Source organism: Xenopus laevis, chromosome 4S (genome assembly GCF_017654675.1).
Source record: "Xenopus laevis strain J_2021 chromosome 4S, Xenopus_laevis_v10.1, whole genome shotgun sequence".
In the NCBI taxonomy this organism is placed as follows: Eukaryota; Metazoa; Chordata; class Amphibia; order Anura; family Pipidae; genus Xenopus; species Xenopus laevis.
The window spans coordinates 62,263,602-62,270,672 of NC_054378.1; positions in this window are offsets into that span (position 1 = coordinate 62,263,602).

Here is a 7,071-nt window from a genome sequence, read left to right on the forward strand (position 1 = left end):
TCTTGCGCTCAGGTTAATTTGCCTATGGCGTATATGGAAGTATATGTTGCAGCAAATACATGACATTATAAGTCCAGGGAACCTTAATAAAGAAAATAGATTGTTATAATGCCCTACACATGAACCCACTGTATAGTTAATGCATGGGGAACCCAGTTACCCAAAAAATAATTTAAGGACTTTTGCAGGCTATCACTCTGAAAAAACGAAAATACACCAGCGTTTTTTGGACTTAGAAGCTTTTTCCAGTAAAAATGATGATGTAAGTAACAGAAGATTAAGGAAGATGGTAACATTCATTAAAATACGTATTTCATTGAATATGTGCGCTAGCATCTATCTCTTTCGCTAGTGAAGTGACGCCTCCATCCGCTAGTAAATTGGCGATGTCCCTGCGGGTGGTAATGCTAGCAAATTGGCACTGGCCACTTTGTACTTGAGTAAATCTGCCCCTTATGTTAAATATTAGTTGACTGGGCCCCATAGCAAATTAATTATAGGGCTCCAAACATATCCAGAGGTTGTCCTGTTTTATTAATAGATGTTGAAATTAAGCATTATCTTGGGGCCCCCTATACTTCCTGGGCCCCCCTACAGCCCCAGGGTATGTTCCTCCCATGAGCACAACACGCCATAAGCACAAAAATAACAATCTGGGTGCCACAGCTAGATAATGTATGCACAATGAAATAAATGACTACAGTCACAGATCTTTCAAAGACATAAGCTCTGTCTCCTCTCTTTGGTATGTTTGTAAATAACACAGATAGTCTACTGAGTAAAGCTGGTGTATTATCCCTCTGCAGCTCTGTACAAAAGAAAGCCAAGTCCTCCAAATGTCTACTTACTAGGCTACTTAAATGAAATCCCACTTCCCTGCCATACAGCAACAAATTGTATACATGTTTATTAAAGGTCAAGTCAATCCCAAAATAAAGGTTTGCCTAATGGATGAAAACACGATTCTAGGCAACTTTCCAATATACATTAATTAAACATTTTTAGTCCTTTTAAAGTTTTTTGTAAAAATGTTTGCTGTTGAAAAGCATCATTTGCTTAATTCCTGGTTGTTACAGTTTTAAACAATGTTACAAAAGTCTTAGTTCCCCAGCAAAGTCAGGTCTGTTAATCAGCTGCCTTGTCTTACATTGTATCAACAATCTTAGAAATCAGGGTAGAGAAAATAAAGGACCAGACAAACACTGCTGTAATAGCAATACATATGCAAATAACTTAAAAACCATAGAAAATTTGTGATGAATGTATATTCCAAAGTTACTTAGAACAAGGTTTTCTTTTATTGGGCAGATTTTTGTTTTGAGGTTGACTTGCCCTTTAAGGTTATGTGCTAGGAATTCTGTTTTGTACACACTCCTGTTGTGGGTGTCGGCACAGTCTGTGGGAACACCTTTTACAGTTTACAGTAGTCTGTTCCTGTCAGCATAGGGAAATGTTATTATGAAGTCTAAAGCGCTGCAAAATATGTTGGCGCTATATAAATACATGTTAATAATAACAAATAATAGTCTGTTTTGTGCTCTTCATTGTATTTCATAATATGCTACTTTCTGCCAATGTGAATTGAAAGATCATTCACAGATTCAATGAATCAGAGCCCATAGTGTGCTAACTGGAATGGCAGAATAGACGCTTGGAATTGTCACCCTGTAATGTTTTAAAGAAACTTTCTCTTAGAATTGGGTGTAAATATTTTACAAGGATGATGATGTTATAACTGCTAGTGATGGGCGAATTTATTCGCCAGGCGCGAATTTGCGATGAATTTGCACGATTCGCCGCCAGCGAATAAATTCGCAAAACGCCCGCGAAAATTTGCGGCAAAAATTCGCCGGCGTCAAAATTTTTTTTTTTTCAAAAAAACCGATGCCGGCATCAAAAACGGGCGCCGGCGTCAAAAACGAGACTCCAGCGCAGTTTTGCGGATTTTTCACCGTTTCGCAAATTTCACGCGAAATTTGTGAATTTTTCGGCGAAGCAAAACGGCACAAATTCGCCCATCACTGATAACTGCATATACAAGTGGAAGTATATGCAGATCTGCTGTAGGTAAAACCAATCTATTACTTCTATATATTTCTGTGAGGGGTAGTGTGAGAATATTAAAGGGGTTGTTTACATTCAAACACTTTTTTTCAGTTCAGTTGGTTTCAGATAGTTCACCGGAAATAAAACCTTTTTCCAATTACAGCAATTTCTATTTTCTATTTGTGACAGTTTTTCTATTATTGAAGTGTAAAGTTTAATTTTTCACCTTCCAAAGCAGCTCTGGGCGGTGCGGTCGCCAACACTTTGGGGCCCATTTACTTAGCTCGAGTGAACGAATAGAAGAAAAAATTTTTCAAATTTTGAATGGTCGAATATGGCTACTTTGACCATCGAATAGGCTACTTCGACCTTCGACTAAAACCTCGACTTCGAATCGAACGATTCAAACTAAAATCGGTCGACTATTCAACCATTCGATAGTCGAAGTACTATCTCTTTAAAAAATACTTCGACCCCCTACTTCGCCACCTAAAACCTACCGAGGCCAATGTTAGCCTATGAGGAAGGTTCCCATAGGCTTCCTAACAATTTTCTGATTGAAGGAAAATCCTTCGATCGATGGATTAAAATCCTTCGAATTGTTCGTTTCGAAGGATTTAATCGTTCGATCGAACGATTATTCCTTCGATCGTTCGATCATAGGAATAGCGCTAAATCCTTCAACTTCAACGTCAAAGGATTTACATTCGGCAGTCGAATATCGAGGGTTAATTAACCCTCGATATTCAACCCTATGTACATCTGCCCCTTAGTTGATACATTTGTTATCTTTGTCTCTGCTGAGCAGAATCCCTGAGTTTTATAAAAGGCAGCTGTTAGATACAATAGTTGCTAATATGCCCACAGATGCTGCTGAGAAATGTCAAATAATTGTATCAACTAAACATAGCAAACTGTAAAAATGGATCACTGAGCTGCCAGACTGAAACACTAGCATCAGGAACATTAAAATTTAAACTTACATTTTGGGAAAACAGTAAAAAATAAAAGATGGAAAGCAATTGAAAAAAGTCTTTGTTTATGATGAACAATCTGAAAACAACTCAACTGTGGAAGGAGAACAGCCCCTTTAACCTGTTTTTTTGTGTTAGGGATGTTACATTAACTAATGTATAGGTATGAATTTTAGTCTTTGTATATAAATATTACCAAAAAAAATGTTACCAACATCAAATTGTGTTGAACACATACAGGAATGTATATTTTGTTAAACAAGGACCAATAAAAATTCAGCATTTGCGCACTGTACCTGTTATTGGTCCTTGTCTAACAAAATATACAGAACCTTTATGTGTTCAAAACAATTTGATGTTGGTAACACTGCGAGTAGATTAATCTAAATACAGTTCAGACGCTGTACTTAAACAAGCAAGCCAGTTAAATAATTGAGAATCTTTGTAAGGCGACTTAATTTAGCAGCATTAATTGTGCTTATTTAGCTCAAGCAAGCTTGTTGGCGATTATTTATTTATAGAAAAAAAAAAAGAATTCCATTGAGTCTAATTAAACTGTACAATACAGTTGTTTTATGGGACAATAATCTCAAAAGCATTTAAATAATTTAAAACAAATATTTCAATAAGAATGAACTGTAACATAAACCATCAGTTTCACTTGGGTATATATTTTAAGCACAGGGGATCCAACATTTTGTGAAAGGAAACATGTAAAGTTCAGGTATAGTTTGCTAGATAGTAAGCATTAAATAACAGTATATAACAGGGGTCCCAGCCGAAATGTTAGTTTTTTTGTGGGGAAGGTCCCCATAGGCTTTCTAACAAATTTCTGATTGAAGAAAAATGAATTAACCCTCGATATTCGACCCTAAGTAAATGTGCCCCTTAGTAAAAGGATCTGTGTTAGAACAGTACATTGTTGGTCTGATCACAGACGGATGTGTATATTGTATACAGGTAAGCATACAGTATTTTTCAGCACCACTGACTATTTGTTGTTTTTAAAACAATTGCTGCTGTTTTATTTCCTGATCTGTGGAGCTAAATAAAGGGAACAACATTCTATAAAAAGTGTATTATAATAGATTAATATATGGTCAGCATTATATGTCTTTATATAGATAAAAGTTTAGGATTTTATATAATATATGTCATACTTTCTTTCCACATACAACTAGCTCTTCAGAAAATGCTGTCATCTTTAAAGACACCAGTAGATGTTGGCTAGTTTCTCTAACAATAAAGCTCAGAAATGCTTGGATATTTATAGGCAGAGGATCAAGCATTAATTGGCTGGCTGTGTGCACTGATACAGACACAAAGGCAGGGAAGGAATCACTGCTCTGCCGCAGACACGCAGAGGCTTAAGACTGCCAATTATAAAAATAGCTGGAGAGCTCACCTATTTTTGGTCCCAGTGGATCAGAAAAAACATGATAATGAACTCCAATAGGAAGGACTCTTCTGGTGAGTTTATCAGTTATCTGCTGCTGATAAACCAACTCTTTTTGTTTGTCAGCAGCTGCAATAGCAAATGTATCCCAGAACACCACAAGCATCACTACTTTACCAGAATATGTTGAAAGCAAAGAACACAGCCCAGTCATGCTATCAAAGAAACTGCACTTTGTCCCAAATGTAGCACTGTAGTTGATTTGGAAAATATATATATCACTTTTATTCATTACCAGAGAAAAAAAATGATTCTCAGTAAGCAAAGGAAGAAATTCTTTACCGTAAGTGAAGTCAAATGATGGAATTCCTTACTATGAAGAGTAAAAAAATACAAAACACTACCTGCTAATTTGGAATTAAGAATGTTTATAAAACCAGTCTGGAGAAGTGATGTTATCACCCACATTAAGGGGCCGATTCATCAAGGGTCGAATATCGAGGGTTAATTAACCCTCGATATTCGACTAGGAACTAAAATCCTTCGACTTCGAATATCGAAGTCGAAGGATTTAGCGCAAATGCTACGATCGAACGATCGAAGGATTATTCCTTCGATCGAACGATTAAATCATTCGAATCGAACTATTTGAAGGATTTAAATCCAACGATCGAAGGAATATCCTTCGATCAAAAAAACTTAGGCAAGCCTATGGGGACCTTCCCCATAGGCTAACATTGACTTCGGTAGCTTTTAGCTGCCGAAGTAGGGGGTCGAAGTTTTTTTTAAAGAGGCAGTACTTCGACTATCGAATGGTCGAATAGTCGAACGATTTTTAGTTCGAATCCTTCGATTCGAAGTCGTAGTCGAAGGTCGAAGTAGCCCATTCGATGGTCGAAGTAGCCCAAAAAACACTTCGAAATTCGAAGTTTTTTTACTTCGAATCCTTCACTCGAGCTTGATGAATCAGCCCCTAAATAAACATATTATGTCTAATTGAGAAGCTCACTCAAGTTCTAGGTGATTCAGGACAGAAAGTCCTTAGCATCTATGAAAATGGTGAGCTGTAAGGCAAACTGTGTGTTATGTATGTGGGTTGCATGATTGGTAAACACAAATGATAAAACCATCTTAAGTGAGTTAGACCTAGACAGGCATAGGGCTCTTATTTTTATGATTTATGATTTTTATGAATTATAAAAACTGGCCACAGGTCAGCTTTTGCTAAGCTAGAGGATCTTGAGTTGTTTTTGGTGTCTGCAAGTGTATTTGCTATGGTCGACCCCCAAAAGACCACAATGACATTACCTTGAATTGCTACATTTGGTAGAGTATGCTTTGGAATAAAAATCTGGGAGCAGTTACAAATGTAAAGGTCAAAACACCTATTAAGTCATTTATGATTCCTGTGGTTGCTACAATGAAACAAGTTATTCAGTTGCTACCAAGGATGTGACTTTACCTGTTAACAGCTTAGTACAAACTAAGTAAGGGATAGAGCCTATTGATGGAGCCAAAATATGGAGTTTGAGAAAATGGAAAGTGTATGTTTCAGGGCGGGCAGGGAAGAAGTCCTTCTGAATCAAAGGACTGGTTTGCCTCGTGTGGACTAAGCCTGCGGTGTGGGTGTATCACAAGCAGGCAGTGAAAAGGGTGATTGGTGCAAGTGGAGGGTGGACACAGGTTGGCATTAGTGAGTGGGCACCAAGCCAAGTAGAATTTCTTTAGATGGCAAAACTTCTTAGATCATTTAGAAGTTATTACAATTTTTGTACCATTTGCTAAATTTCTGTCCTAAATAAACTTCAGGCTGTCAGATCCTGTGAATCTAGGAAAAAAGAATGACGCATCACAATCAAGTTGCTAAGGAATAATAGGCACTGCATAATGTAGGACACATAGACAGACATGGAGACCGTTTATTTTTCTGAGCAGAAGAGTTGAGTAGTGTACCGTTTTCTTGAAAATGTTATAAACTTTGTAGTAAGTTTTGTAGGGACATATATATTTTGTAGCGATTCAAGGTAATGGGATTGCAAATAAAGTCTGATTATGTTAAATTCATAGAGATGATCGTAGCAACTAGAGATGATCATAGGCATTACTACAGATAATGTTGCCCACTTTTATGCAAATAACTGTTTTGGTATTCAAAAGTCGATTCCAAAATGCACATGCAAATGAGTGTCCCCAACCTGTAGTTAAAAAACCTAATAAAAGGAAATTGCAGAAATGGAAAGTGTGAATTCAGGAGAAATGTACATTTACAAAAAAGACTTTCTAAACAATGGGGATGTATAACGTATAAAAAAGCATAAATTACACAAAAAGGGAAGTCTGAAAAGGTAAAATTGAGGTGTTGCTATATGTAAGGCTTTGACACAAAACCAAGTATTCTGCTTAAAAAAAGGTAATAAAAGTGACACAGAGATGCACTTTATCCAGATAATAAGGCTGCATAGATTTCAACACAGACCTCCAGACAACAGGTATATTATTTATAGACACTGCCATGATTAAATAAATGTTTGTCTGGAACACGCCATAAGGATAAGTCATTTTGCTACATTCTCTTCTCTGTGAAATAATCTTACCAGTGGATTTTATTCTGTTAAAAAAATGTTGTTAGAAGCAATCGTGCTGTAAGAAAAGACA